The sequence below is a fragment of the Castor canadensis genome, chromosome 8 (genome assembly GCF_047511655.1).
Source record: "Castor canadensis chromosome 8, mCasCan1.hap1v2, whole genome shotgun sequence".
NCBI classification, from domain to species: Eukaryota; Metazoa; Chordata; class Mammalia; order Rodentia; family Castoridae; genus Castor; species Castor canadensis.
In genome coordinates this window covers 24,776,381-24,792,248 of record NC_133393.1, presented here as the reverse complement: position 1 = coordinate 24,792,248, position 15,868 = coordinate 24,776,381, and the positions used below count along the sequence as shown (strand labels likewise).

General features: G+C 45.7%; 1 long non-coding RNA gene and 1 pseudogene across 1 annotated transcript; both read right to left on the bottom strand.

Moving 5' to 3' along the window:
• Nucleotides 1–7,932: 7,932 nt before the first annotated feature.
• LOC141425659 (uncharacterized) lies at nt 7,933–9,552 on the bottom strand. Its single transcript, XR_012450694.1, has 2 exons — nt 9,007–9,552; nt 7,933–8,819 (listed from the first exon to the last, which is right to left on the bottom strand). It is a non-coding gene; the product is annotated as an uncharacterized lncRNA (long non-coding RNA).
• A 144-nt stretch (nt 9,553–9,696) lies between these two features.
• Nucleotides 9,697–11,992, bottom strand: LOC109690374 (patr class I histocompatibility antigen, A-2 alpha chain-like; annotated as a pseudogene).
• Nucleotides 11,993–15,868: the final 3,876 nt, after the last annotated feature.

The following is a 15,868-nucleotide window of genomic DNA, read 5'->3' as shown; positions in this document are numbered from 1 at the left end:
AAGATATTATTTGCATTGATACTTTCTATAAAAATCATTATTGTATTTTCTATTTATATTTGCTATATCCTCACTTTGTACTCTTACTTTGTTTTCCCATTTAGTATTTTTTAACTAACAACATGATTTTCCAATTTTGTAGTTTAATTCAGTTGGTAAGTATGGTAAAATGGAGGTAGCATATCAAACCCTTTGCAAAGAGAAATTGTCCTGCACAGAAGATTGAACCTGTGTACCACAAAATCTATAGCGATGCCACTGAGCAAAAAAACCCCAATGACCTATTTCTAACCAGAGGTTTTTTTAAGGGCATCTTGGTCCTCTCTCACACATGGTTCATGAACATTGCTCCAATGGGAGTCATTCTTGCTGAAGATCCTTGCAATTAACCTGCAAGTAAAATCAATCAGGAATGGTTTGTGAGTTGCAGTGTGAAAAAATGCCAGCTTAAAGAGTCATATCAAGTACATCTTTGGGCTCCCACCACTGGCATAAGAAGTAGAATTTATGAAGCCACCTGTGCTGCTGCCCATTTCATAGTCCAGACTGAACTTATGGCCCCAGTCTCAAGTTCCATATTTCCCTGAGATTCCAGGAAATCTGGAATCTCAGATTTTCCCCAAGCCAAATGGTATTTCCTTCTGCCTGTTTGTAACCTTCCTTTACAGTGACCTTGAACGGATGTGTCTCATGTTTTGTACCTAATATGTAGGACAGTCATCCCTGCCATCCGAGACTGTCACCCTGATTTGCTACTTTCCTATTGAGGTATGTGTGATTGATTCTACTCATAATCATAAATACCAGGGCTAACGTCTCCTCAGACACACAGACAAGAAAGTCTCCAAGCATATGATCAAGCGTAAGGTTGTTCTGTTCTGTGGCATATTTCCTTCAACCAAACTGGATAATGTTAATTTTCAAAATATTATCCCCAATTTGAACTTACCAGGAATGCAAGAGAGTTCATGTTGCTGTAGCTATGAAAAGAAAACCTGAGCTAAAGGGGAGGAAGTAAGAGTTGGAGCTACTGCCTAGGCTGCATAACCACCCAATGCCTTTCATCTCCACACCCCATCAGTAGCATCCTTTCCTTCATCCCACATGCTCTCACATCATACTATCAGCAGTAGGTCCAGATCCTGCATCCTTTAACACAACCACGTGATACACTTTCATATGTTTGGAAATTTCCAAAATAACAAGGAAATCAGGGAAGAAAAGAGGCATGGACAAGAGGAGGGAGAGAAAGTGAATGAAGGGAAGGAAGGAAGAAGAAAAGACAAAATAAAAAAGAGAACAGGAAGAGAGGAATTAGAAACAGAAGGTATAGATGACATTATCAAGGAAATAATATAAGCGATACCTGAAAATAACAGGAACTAGTTACCTATTGCTATGTACAAAGTACCCCTAAAACAAACAAACAAATATATATATCTATATATATATAGATATAGATATATATATCTTAATTCACAGAGGTAATGTGTAGATCAGCAAAATAGAGTCAATGCAAGTGGGAGAAAGTGGATAAGGGAAGGATTTTACACACCAGAATAGATGGAAATGATTTGTTAGTCTGAGTCCTCCAAAAGCTGTACCAAGATGGGGTTAAATTTACAAGCATTTTACTATGGGAAACACCTGTGGCAGAATATGAGCAAGGAGCAAGAAATCCCCAAGAAAGCCTTCAGGCTGAGATGCAAATCAGACCCCAAGTATGGACAGGAGGAGAGAAGTCTATAGGATGGATCCTCCACCACAGCTAACCTAAAGAGAGAGGAGCCAAGCCATGGAGGAGTCCTTTCTATGGGTGTCCATCAGAGGACCCCATGTCTCCCAGAAACAGGTCTGTCTCAGTGTCCCTGCTGTGACCAGTTGTGTTAGGTTCCCATTACTGTAACAAATGTCTGATAGAATTTCTGTGGCTTAGATATGAGTGTCCTCCCAAGAGGCTCCTGTGTTGAAGGCCTGATCCCCAGATAATGGCACTATTGACAGTGATTAAAGGATGAGGGCATTAGCTTCACCAATATGCTATTATTAGGAAGTGGGGTCTGGTTGGAGGAAGTAGGTCACTGGGGGCACTGTCTTTGAAGGGTGTAACTTTCCCTGGCCCTTTCATGTCTGTCTTTCTTTCTGTTTCAAGCTGTCCTGAGGTCAGCAGCTCTGCTCCACCATGCCATTCTACCATGATGTTCTGCCTCACTGCAGGCCTAGGAGCAATGGATCCAGCTGACCATGGACTGAAACTCTGAAACTATGAACCAAAATAAATCCTTCTTTCCTTAAATTATTTCTGTCAGGTATTTGTCACAACATACTAATACCAAATACTGGTACCAGTAGAGTGGGGTCATTGGAGTGTATTCCTGATAATGTGGTTTGGAAGCCTTTGGGATGGGTTTGTGAGAAGAATGTGGAAAAGTTTGGAGATGTATGCTAGAGAAACCCTAGACTGCTACAAGCAGAGCTTAATGGGCAGTTCTGGTGGGAACTCAGAAGACCAGACTGTCAATAGGAATACAGACAGAAAAGACTGTGCTCCTGAGGTTTCAGATGGGCATGAGGACTCTACTGGAAATGGACTAGAGGCTATTTGTGTTACATGGTGAAAAAGAACTTGTCTAAACTCAGGGAGCCTGAGTTTAAGTGAGTTTAAAGGTGATGGACTAGTTAGATGTGGTGGTGCATATCTGCAATACCAAAAATTCATGTTGGAAGCAAAGAATTGTGAGTTTGCAGCCATACTGGGCTCCATAGCAGGACCCTGTTTCCAAAAAAAAAGAGAAGTGACTAATAGAAATATGCAGGCAAAAGTGCCCCCATTTTGGGCCCAGCTGAGTCTCCATTCTGATCTCCCTTGTGCCCCCAGTAAATGATAAAACCAAACACCACCCTCGCATTCCAGGAGAACTTGCCTCAAAGAAACAACCGCTTGTTCCCAAGAAGGCATGCCCCAGAGACCTCTTGCCCAACTGAGTACTTTCATCCCCAATGATCTCAGTAAATTTTCACAATGACCACTTCCTCGTTCTCTTACCCAAGGCAGACATGAAAACAACCCCACATCCGAGTCCGGCACTGCGCCATTCTCACCGGCAGCCTGGCAGCTTGAGCCTGTCATTAAACTTTGTCTGCTGGATGTGAGAGTCTCTTGTGAGCTTTCTTTTGTGAGCAGCGTTTTCCTAACAGTGACAGACTATTTAAACTGAAGGAGATTTCAAGACATCTCAGTATTCAGGCTGTGGCATGGGTTTTTATCAGAGAATTAGTAACAGAAAGCAGAACAGTAAAACTGCTCTGCAGTTGCAGAAAAACACCACTTTAAAGACGGGACCAAGAAAAGTGTGGATATTAGACATTAGCACCATTAAACAAGCACCATGTACTTTGTACCAGAACACCTCAGGAATCAAGGAAGGACCCCACTAATCATAGGATCAAGGTTCTAAAAGTGTAACTCATTGGAAAGGCTTTCCCTTGAAAAGAGAGTGCTGTTGGGGCATCCTGCTCACACAAGGCTGCATAGAGATATGTTATCCTGGATTCAGCCATTCGGACCCTCAGAGGTGACTGCAGCTAATGCTCAATCTGGTAACAGGCTTTGGCACTGCCACTTGATGCTGGATTTGTAGGCATTTAGAGTCATGGGGTCACGGAGGCTTCCAAGCAGATTTCAAAGGAAAGGTTGGAAAGCCAGTCAGTGTGTGACAGAGTTGGAGTCCCCAAAGGCACCCCTAAGAGGGTAATACATGAATCTGTGAGGGTGAAGCCTAAGCAACCATGGACACCCAAAGAAGTTGGAGATGCCATGAACTGTGGAACATCTGCCAAGGAAAGCCACAGGAAGAGAACAGAATCAGCCCAACATAGAGACCATGTGGGCTGCAATGGCAAGGCCATGGAACCGTGGTACCCAAGCACTTTGGAGCTCACCTCATGCCACTGTGTACCCCAGATTTCAAACATGAAGTTACAGGATTTAAAGTTTTCCCTGCTAGATTTTAATTTTAGTCCATAAGTAACTCTTGCTTTGGGCCTGTGGCAGCACAGTACCCAGGGCTACAGAAGCCATTCACATCATGGTAAAAGAGAACAAGAGCAAGAACTGGATTCCCACCATTCCCTTTAATGGCATGCTCCCCCATCATAGGGGATGGGCAGATCTCCCACTACAGCCTACCTTTTAAGGTCTCCACCTTCTCTCAGTTGAGCCAACCTGGGACTAAGTCTTTATCATATGGGCCTTGAAAGATATTCCAGATTCAAATTCAGAGCAGTCATTGGGTGGAAATAACCCATGCTACACAGGGCATCTGTATCAATGTCACCCTGGGATTCAGCCAAGGAACAAGGCTATTGATTTCCTGAGAGTGTGACCTAAACCTTTCAAGGTTCTGGGACTTTGGAAACCAAGCCTTGGCAGACAGAGTTGTGGCAGGGCTCAGTTCACAGTGATAATGAGACAAAGAGAACCAGGAGATCCCAGTCCACACATTCCTTCTGCTCCCACTGTGTGATAGCACTGCTGGAAGTCAAGGTCTATCAACCCTGGCAGGTCTCTTCTCACCTGCTGGTCTCTGAGTACACACTGTCCAACCTTCCCTGGTGGCAACAATAATAACAATAATGTGTAATTCAATGGGAACTTTCTGTACTTTTTTCACCCGTTTTCTTTTTGGAAACACAATCTTGCTATGTAACTCAGGCTGACCTGGAACCAGCAAACCTCCTGCCTCAGCTTCCTGAGTTGCTGGGATTTCAGGTGTGCTTCACCACACTCACTCTCTTGGGTTCCTATGTAAGATGCTCCCTTCAGGAAACTAGGACTCCTACTCTGCAGCACCTAGAGCTGTGGAAGAGAAGGGCAAGATCCCCAATGGGGGAATTTAAGTGATGGCAAATGAAGTCACATCCACTTCCACCCCTTGGTTTCCAGACCCACTCTCTTCTACTGAGAACACAGCACCCTAAAGAGGTCACTGATCTAATAGATATCCTGAAAGATAGGACCTGGTCCCTTCAGAGATTTCCTCAAAGCTGGCACTTCAGTAGGGCACTGAGGGCTCATGCCTGTAATCCTAGTTACTCAGGAGGCAGAGATCAGGATGATCATAGTTTGAAGCCAGTCTGGGGAAACAGTTCATGAGGCCCTGTCTCAAAAATACCCGACATAAGACGGGGCTGGTGGAGTTGCTCAAGTGGTAGAGTGCCTGCCTAGCAAGCATGAGGTTCTGAGTTCAAACCCCAGTACCACCCAAAAAAATCCTGGAACTTCAGCTGTGCTTTTAAACAGCCCATCCAGAATTCTGTGTGGTCAATAGCCCCTGCATGGTGCAGACTGTGATGTGGCCAGTGGATCCAAGGTCATGGCCCATGGCCCATTCTGACACTTCACTAAGGGCAATATCAATCCTGAGGATCAGGCATGTCCACAGCCATTGATAGTGGTGGTGCGGAGGCTCTGAGGGCAGGAAAGAAAAACCAACACACGCAATAAGTGACCATCTCTGTGATGATGAACATCTGGCCCTTCCAGGGTAAAGGGGACTCCATGTAGTAAGATATCAATTACTGGTTAGGTGGTCTCCTAAAGAAAGCATGAAATCTCAGGGGTCAGCCTCTGACAATGACATGTTGGATGTTCAGAAGTTACAACAGCTGGGTTAACCCTGGTAAATAGGATCAGTGCTTTTGGACCCACCTACAGTCTCATCTCCGCCATTTTGGCTGCTACATTGATGCACCCATCATGTCAGACCTGGGTGACCAGTGATATAAGTTTGTATGTTCACTTTCTGTTGCTGTAATAAAATACCAGAGATAACCAACTTACAAAGAGGGAAGGTTTGTTTTCATTCACCATTTCACAGATTTTAGCCCATGGTTGGTAGACCCTGTTTTATTGGATCCTGTAGTTAGGTAGAACATCATGATGGGAGTATGCAACAGAGAAAAATGCAGACTTAATGGCAACCAGGAAGGAAAAAGGGTCTGCATCCAGGAAGGAAAAAGGGCCTGCATCTCCATAGCCCCTTCAAGGCACACATCTAAGAACATAACTTCCTTCCACTAGGTACCAACAATTATTTTTTGAAACAGGGTCTCGCTATTAGCCCAGGTTTGTCTTGAACATTTGATCCACCTCAGCCACCTGAGTGGTGGGATTGCTAGGATTACAGGTGCAAAGCATCATGCTCTACTGCCCCCAATTCTTAATGGTTCCACCACCTCAATAGCAGCACTGACTGGAGGTCAAGCCTTTAACACATGAGCATTTGGGAGGCATTTCCAGACCCAGAGTGTGATAGTTGGCACCTTTCAGATTTTCTGTCAGAGCCACTTCAATGGTGGGTGTTTTTGGGAGGGTCTCAACCCCAGCTATACTATTTTCAACTTATGATGGACTGGGCAGGGTCTGACCATCAGATGACCTAGAAGGTTACATAGAACCCAGTTCCCATGGGTACTTGTCATCCCATGACTGTTTTTCTGAAAATTACCACCTGTGGGCTTTCAGAACGCCTTATCACCACCATGCACACAGCATTGCTTCTGACCAAGGAATTCACTTCACAGATAAAGAACTGAGGAAATAGATCCATGCTCATGGAATTCACAGTAAACAACAGAGTTACTATGCTGACTGGGGTGATGATTCTGACTATGGAGGGGGAATTGGACTGCTGCTCCATAATGAAAGTTGGGTGTTGTGTGAATTTCCAGGGAGATGTAAAAGAAATGTCTGCCTCTGAGTTAAGACACTGCTGACAGCCCAAAGAAGACTTCAACAAGTCCAGCTTGATGAATAAATGAGTTTATTAAGGGTCACTTAGGGAGAAATGGGCCGACAGTTAAGGAAGGCTGCATTCCCAAAGCCTCCCAACTACCCAACTTCTGTTTTATATGGCTCAAAGTCTTACAGTAGAACTGATGCAAACCTGGACCTCTGCCACCTGATGCCATCTAGTGTTAAACAAGCAGAAGTGACTACAGACTAGATATCATAAGGCACAGGAAAAACAAAACAAAACACTCTGGAAAGTTTTATGTTTGTGTGTATTCTGTCCTTGACCTTAACAGGGATTCTGCTGGTTTTGGCAAAGATTGTCAAGACTATGCAGGGGATGACTTTGTTTTGCTGCAGCCTGGCATATAGAAGACTTAAGCGGCAGCTTGCTCCAAGATGGAGTTTTCAGGCTAGGATTCTTATGATTAGTTTCCCAATACTGGGTTACATAAATCCTGAGTATTAAATATTATCTCAGTCTTAGTCTTCATCAGTGTGAAGTCTGGGATTACCCTACCAGGTAAAGAATTACAACCAGCAGAGGTCCTTGCTGAAGGCAAAGAGAACTCTGGAGTGAGGAGTGGAAGAACATAGTTGTAAACCAGCTATAATCATGTAACCAATTATGGAAATCAGGGCTATAATTCTTTTTTGACTATTAACTAATTTATTGTTATCCTGGCGTATTGTTAAAGATTATTTTCCAATGAATTAGTCAATAACATTACAAAAAATAAAAAACCCTCTAATTCTTGTGATTCTTCATGTGCCCTATTTGAAGTACTAAGTATATTTAATCCAGTATTTGGCACCATGCCTCAATCTTTAATGTAACAATGTCATAAACCCCTCATATTTGCTCTAATTTATTTGAGAAAACTGAATTTTAAGTCCCCTAATTTATGATATTCATTCAACATGAAAGACACCCAGAATCTGTGGCATTTTGTAGATGATGTTGAATGAATGGGCTTACTTCCAATTCTGATAACTCTAGCCGTGTTAGATATGAGAGCTGAGATGTATTTGTGCCATTCATTTGTCAGGCATTTGAGCACAGTTGGTCTGTAGATTATCAGAGATGAGTTCAGCCAAGGGGAAGTAATGTAATATCAACTCATCCTGAATTGCATGGCTGCTTTTTTTTTTTTTGAGAGAGAGAGAGAGAGAGAGAGAGAGAGAGAGAGAAAGATTGCTCAGCAAGAATTTGAAGATGGCTGAGACACAAAAGTTACACTTGCACTACCTCCAAGGAAGACCCTTTCCTCTTTTAGAACAGAACATATACGACATGCACAAGTCCAGAACCTGTGTTCCTTGGTTTGCAATGTACCATGACAGGTCTATCTAGCCAGAGACCAACTTCATTCACAAGAATAGAAATCCTCTACAGAAACTAAGAGACAAGAAATAGGTACAAAAGATGTCAGCAAAAGGCCTTGATTGTAGGCTGACCTGGCCACTGGAGCCTTTGCTGGTGACAGTCCCAAAGACAGAACAAGGCTCTGGCTGCATCTGAGTCCTTGTGATCACAGGTCTTGTTGAGACAGGGTTCTACTTGAAGGAACAAGAACAAAGTTGCACAGAAGGGTGACATAGCTGAGGAGTGACCACATTATAGCCTACAAAGGACTGAGCACCAACTGGGCACTGCCTTGTCCACACCTGGCTCCTCAAGCCTTCTCTCATTACCACCTGCAACAGACTCAGCACAGCAAACACATTTGGGAAGGTTCTCAATGCTTCCATGCATTTTCTCCACAAAGCTTTAGGAATCTTCTCCCTAACCCATTAACCTCTCATGTCAAGGATTTGTAAAACCAAGTTCATATTCAGATTCTTATTTTCAGTGTATAAGTAGGAAGTTGCAGCTCAGTGTATCATGAGGTTGAGCTGGGGATGGAGACGTCTCACCTCTTCTTTGCTGGCCATGAAGGTTGACCATGGAAGGGAAAACAGGTCAGTGCAGAGGCAAGAACCATGGTAGGCAGTAGTGGGCTGGTCTCCAGTCTTCACATTATGCCTGTAAGAAAGCAGACATATTCAGACACCTTTGCAGAAAATGAATCCAGGGATTCTTGAGAGACTTGAACAAACCATGTGCCACTTACTCCATACAATGCAGTCATCTCGTGTTACAGAGCAAGAGTCATGAACAAATTCAGGGCAGTCAGTATAAGTGACACATTCGGAACAAAAGCATCACTCACTCAAAAAGTTAAAATTTTGAGAGTCCCTGTAATCCAGTTATGTCCCCTCTGTCCCAGTCTCAATGCTGGCCCTCCTGAGTCTCATCTTTAAAAGCCAGAAGAGATACATCAGAACCCCAGGCATTGTCACTACCTGTAGTGGAAAAAGTAATTAGACATACTCAGAGCCCAGAGAAGATGTGACTGAGGAAGTATGGGCAGGTAAGCTTTTACACGGGCTCCTATCCATGCTACCCAAAGGGTTTAGGGATCACCACACCCATGCTTACTTGCAGCTTGAGCTTAGTTCCTTCCTGCTCTACCTATGAGAAGAAAACAGAGAAGTTCTGGTTCTCAGGAAAGTTTCCAGAAGTGTGACCATAAACCCAAGGAGGATAAGGAGACATGAGGAAAGGATATGTGCAGGCACTGAACCAACTGCCTTCCTGTGGCCTGTCCTCATCAGGGACCTTCTGCTCTCACCTCTGACTGCTGGGAATCAGATCCTAATGACCACAATCATCAGGGTGATAAACCTGTCCTCTATTTTCCATGTGCTTTACAATAGAGTAAGTATCAGCACACAGGCCCACAGGCTGGGGAAGCATGTGTGTGCGTGTGTGTGCGTGTGTGTGTGTGTGTGTGTGTGTGTGTGTGTGTGTGTGTGGATGGTGCTTCCATTAACAAGGCAGAACCCACTTCTAAAATGGCCTAAAGGAGAAAACTAAGTCCTTGTCCTTCGGTACCTAGGTTGCTCCTCCTCCTCATGATAAAGGCCACCACAGCTCTGATAACTACAGCTCCAAGAACCAGGACAGTAACAATTCCCATAATGAGGATGGTTGGCTGTGGAGGTGGCTCTGAGGAGGGAAGGGAAGGGAAGGTGAGAGGTCCCAGCCCCCAGCTCTCATCCCGACCCTGTTTGAGGGTCTCCAGATGACTTCTACTTTCTCCCCAAACAGGCTCTGTGCCCACGCCCCCTCCTTACCCCATCTCAGGGTGAGGGGCTCAGGCAGCCCCTTCATGCTGCACATGGCACGTGTATCTCTGCTCCTGCCCAGAAGGCACCACCCCAGCTGCCCACTTCTGGAAGGTTCCATCCCCTGCAGGCCTGGTCTCCACAAGCTCCATGTCCTGGGTCAGGTCCTCCCGTCCCGCTGCCAGGTCAGGGTGATTCCGCAGGGTAGAAGCCCAGGGCCCAGCACCTCAGGGTGACGTCCCCTTCAGGTCTGGGGTGATGAGCCACATGTGTCTTTGGAGGATCTGAGAGGATCCCATATAACCATCCTGAGAAGGGAAAGAACTGGTTTTGTGGTGTGGGAGGTGGGTGAGTAAGGGAGTGCAAAAGCCAGACACTAGCCTAGGCACAGGCATCTGGGATAATCTATTCCTTGGAAAATTCTAGAATGAGGGTGAGTCAGCCTTGAGTAGGAAACTCTAGGTCTCTGAAAAGGGACTTCTGGTCCTGCCTCAACATGATTGGAGTCAGACCTCTAAAGACCTTGGGTGCTGGACAGAGAACAAGGCCTGAAAGGCCATGGCTCACAATTGTCTGCAGAGTCAAAGGGAGCTGGTGGTTGTTTAATACATGGATCTTTCTCTCCTTCCATCCTGAGCCAGACTTAATTCTCCTGCGAAGAGTGAGCCTTTGCGCCAATCCTTGATGTTGACTCTGAAAACCCAGCAGCTGTTACTCTCCCTCCCTTGACACAGAGCAATAGCATTCCAGTCTGATTCCCCTTTCCTCCCCTCCTCAGGAGTCATGAGCCCCATCCTCGGGGCAGATGGAAGAGCTGCCCTGTGGTACCTTGTTCCTGCACGCTGCAGTCTCTCTTTCCCCTTCTCCGGGTGTCTGAGGAGTCACTCCATGCACTCCCCCTCCAGGTACACCCTTTTTTGCGCTGCCAAATCTGCAGCCTCCCACGTGTGCTTGAAGTTGCGAGGCCATGTCCACCGCGGTCCAGGAGCGCAGGTCCTCGTTCAGGGAGATGAAATCGCGGAGGTTGTAGGCTTGCTGCTCGTACCCCCTGAGGAAGCGCCAGTTCGGCCCCACGTCGCAGCCATACACCATCTGGACAGTGTGAAAGCCTGGCCCCGCCCCCGCGGTCAGCCCAGCCATCTGAGCCCCGCCCCCTCCCGAACCAGCCCGGGGGAATTCAACCTAAACTGAAACTGACACGGATAAGTCACCGCTGCCTCTTTCTGGGTCGAGGGTGGCCTCGGGTCTCGTAGCCTAGGAGTGATCTTCGGACATGGGGACGCGGGACAACACGCGCCCGACCGTGGACAACGTGGAGGGATGATCTCCAACCCGGGCCTGGGGACATTCACCGACCTTGCTTTGATTGTAGTAGCTGAGCGCGGCCCGCAGGTTCCTTCGTAAAGCCTGCGCGTTGCTCTGCGACTCGCGTGTTCCGCTCCCAGTACTCCGGCCGCTCCCGCTCCATCCACCGCGCCCCGGGCTCGAACAGCGGACTCTCCGCTTCGCTGTCGAAGCGCACGATCTGCGTGTCATCCACGTAGCAAACTTCCAAGTACCAAGGCTCCGCTTGGCCGGGCCGGGACATGGCGGTGTGGAAATACCTCATGGAATGGGAACCTGGGGGCAGAAAGTGGCTAAGACCCCACGCTGGACCAGGAGAGGAGGAGGGGACTGGGGGCTCATGAGACAGAAAGGAGAAGCGGGATGGGGAGCAGACAACCAGGTGGGAGAAGAGGAGGCGTGAGACGTATCCGGTTTTTTAAGACAGACCATCAGAGATGGCCCATTCTGCGCTTCAGCTGAGCGTCCCCCTTGCTGCTCCTTGGAATAGGTCGTTTCCTTCTGGGCCCCGTGCTCACCCGCCGGCGTCTCTGTCAAGGCCAGGGCCCCAGAGAGCAGCTGTTGCAGGGTTCCCGGCTTAATGAACCCCATCCTGGAGATCTGAGAAGCAGATGAGTCCCTGCGGGTCTGTGGGGATTTTACAAGCCAGGACCAGAGAGGCTAGAGAAGCTGATTGAATTCTCTAGAAACTCAACACGCAATGGGAGTGAGAACTGGGCTATGTCATCAGCATCCAGGCAGAAGGAGCTGACCCAGTTTAGCAGGGAGTAGTGATACTTCTGAGCGATAAGGGACGCCCAAAGCAGAACTTCCCTCATTCGCTCAGCTCCACCCTCAGACACCGCCCTGGGTTCTAAGTCCTTCAGAGCCACGTGCAGAACCTAGGACTTTTCCCTGATCCCTCTCCCCCAGAACCAAGCTCTCTTTGCCACATCTGTCTTAGGCCTGGCAAACCAGAGGAAACCAGGGTAAAGACCTCCACGCTGGCTCAGCCCCTCTTTGCCCTCTCCTCTTTCAGGTTTTCCTCTTCCTGAACTATCCTCCTAATCCCTAACTCTCCCCCTGGACTCTCTAGAAGAAAGCAGAAAGTGAGCTGGCCTCCAGATGCCTGGAGAGACAGGGGTTTCTTTTGAAACCTAGATAAGTAGTGTCTACAAGCACCAGAGATTCCTATGGAGACCTGTTTTCTTCTGTTTATTTACTACAGTAAGCAGCTCAATTTGCTGACCACCGAATGGTCAGCAACATAATCTGAAAAGAACTGATTTTGGCCCTTCCTACATAAATGTGTCTGAAAAGCACTGCAGTTAGACTCACCAAACTACTAAATTTTTGTATCCCAGTTAATACATTTGTAACTATGGGCTGTTGTGTTTTTAAATTATCTTCATTCCTCAGTCCTGAGTTTGTGAGATTCTTGGGTGATACCTTAATACAGTAGAATACAGTCCTTTTCATCCCACCTTCTCCATAGGAAATAGGCTGCAAGACCCTCAGTGGTGTCTGAATCCAACATAGTACTGGATGCTATCTACCCTACCTGCCTTCCTATGTACACATGTATCCATGATAAAGTTTAATTGATAAATCAGGCACAGTAAGAGGTTAGCAATAATAACTATAAACTAGAACAATTATAACAATATACTATAATAAAAGCTATGTGAATTGTTACCTATATCTTTCTCTCAAAATATATTATTGTACTGTACTCATCCTTCTTATTGTGACTGTGATGACATAACACCTACTAATGAGGAGACTGAGTTGAATGGTGTAGATATTGCAGGACAGTGAATCTGAAAACCAAGTTGGCTAAGTAACTTAGGTGTGTGTACAATATACAGAGGGGATACTCTGCACAAAGACATTAACAAGGTACCACAACTGGGTTACTTAGAACAACATTCATTTATTTGCTTACAGTTCCTTGATCAGAAATCCAGGCATGGTGTGAAAGCTGCATTCCTATCTTGAGCTTGGGTTCTCTTCCAAACTTAACAGAGTTTGTGGGCAGAATTTCATTTCCTGAAGGTTTAGGGCTAAGGTCCACTTTCCTTGCTGGCTGTCAAGGTGGAGACAGGGAAGATAGTTGCCAACTTGTAGCAGCCCCAACATTATTTGCACATGGCCCCTCTGCTTTCAAAGCCCATGGTGGAAAAAGTCTCCCATACTGAGTCCCTCTCACACTATGCATCCCTTTGCTCAGGAAGAATCCAGAACTTTTAAGGGATCCCCTGATTAGCCTGGCCCAAAAGACCAAAAATCGTATGTTCTCCCTCATATGTGGACATTAGATCAAGGGCAAACACAACAATGGCATTGGACTTTGAGCACATGATAAAAGCAAGAGCACACAAGGGAGGGGTGAGGATAGGTAAGACACCTAAAAAACTAGCTAGCATTTGTTGCCCTTAATGCAGAGAAACTAAAGCAGATACCTTAAAAGCAACTGAGGCCAATAGGAAAAGGGGACCAGGAACTAGAGAAAAGGTGAGATCAAAAAGAATTAACCTAGAAGGTAACACACACGCACAGGAAATCAATGTGAGTCAATGCCCTGTATAGCTATCCTTATCTCAACCAGCAAAAACCCTTGTTCCTTCCTATTATTGCTTATACTCTCTCTACAACAAAATTAGAAATAAGGGCAAAATAGTTTCTGCTGGGTATTGAGGGGGTAGGGGGGAGAGGGAGGGGGCGGAGTGGGTGGTAAGGGAGGGGGTGGGGGCAGGGGGGAGAAATGACCCAAGTCTTGTATGCACATATGAATTAAAAAAAAAAAGTGATCCCCTGATTAGGATAACACTCCAAACCATGACAATCTCCTGTGTTAAGGACAAGTGATTTGGAGCCCTAATTATATCGGTAAAATCCCCTCATAGCAGTACCTACCTTAACATTTGATTGAATAATTGTTCAGGAAGGTGGATAACCTGGGGTATGGTTATTGGGGAGGACTGCATAGAATTCATGCCATATAGATAGGTTTTTCCTTTTGCGTAAATTGCGTCACAGTTGGATTATGAAGGTCAAGTCGATTGTTGAAGATAGTAATAGAATATGTGCTATTTAGCTATGAAATTTCTCAAGTCTTAAAACTAAATGACACATTAATATCTTATAATTAGCTTAGAGCTAATTAGAAGGTGCAATAATTCATTCTTTCTCTGGAAGCTGTATTAGTTTGTCTCATAACAAACTATCCAAAACTTGGCTGCTTCAAACACCAACCATTCATTATCTCCCATAGGGTGTGACTGAAATGGTTAATAACTTAGCTCATGAGGGGGTCTGATTCCCATAAAAATGTGGAAAACAGAAGGAACTAAACCAGGATAGGTCAACGATTGTGTTGATCGTGTTCATTCATGCTTATAGCTAACAGCCATTGTCTTGCTTCTGTACCTGGGCTAGCTTGCGTCACAAAGATGGCCAAACAGGATGTGGTTTTTGCCTTTATAAACCCTTTATAAAACCATGGCTATACTGTAAGAGGCCAATAAACTAACTCTGGGATAAGAGCTCCACCTAGGGGCTCCCCATGCAGTGGAAGCCCTTTTAAAAGCCTCACCAGACAGATGGATGACAAATGCTCGTATAATTCAGTACCAAGCTCTATTGATATATCAGACTGGAGTAAAGTTTTTAAAGACTGCTGCTCTTAACCCCGCTACTCTTCTTCCGGACGACAACTCGGAGAAACCCATCCATGACTGCCTGGAAACTCTTGAAAACATCCAGAGCCTTTGACGGGACCTAACTGATGTTCCCTGGGATGAGCCAGACGAGGGACTGTTCATCGATGGCTCCAGTTTTCTGACCAACGAAATAAGATATGCAGGGGCAGCAGTTGTCACCCTGGACCAGACCATCTGGGCCCAGGCACTTGGACGTGGAACCTCAGCCCAAAAGGCTGAACTAATCCCCCTGACCCAAGGTCTAAGATATGGAAAAGATAAAGTTATTAATGTGTATACAGACAGCCGGTATGCATTTGCAACGGCCCATGTACACGGAGCCCTATACAGGAAGAGAGGCTTCCTTACTTCTGAGGGTAAAAATATTAAAAATGCCCAGGAAATTCTAGCCCTCTTAGAGACCCTCTGGCTTCCTAAAAAGGTAGCCATCATTCATTGCCGGGGTTATCAAAAGGGGGACCACCCTGAGGCAAGGGGAAACCGAGCAGCCTATCAAGCTACAAGAACAGTTGCCACAAAAGCAGTGGGGCCTCTAGAGATCTTATTGGTGCATCCCCCAGCGCTGCTGTCATGACCAAACTACACAGAACAGGACGTACAATTAGGAGGGATCCTCCAGCTAAAAACAAGCCCCTCTGTATAGAAAACGTTGCCAGATGGAAGAATATTTCTCCCCCGGTCTCTGGGACACAGGCTCATAAAAGACCTTCATGACACTACTCACTTATGATCCACAAAATTAACTGAGCTTTTAAGAAAACAGTACTTTATCCAGAACTTAGAGCTCCTGGCTTGAGATTTCACTGCAAGGTGCAGTGTATGCCAACAGATTAATCAAAAGGGACCACCCTTGGTTCAG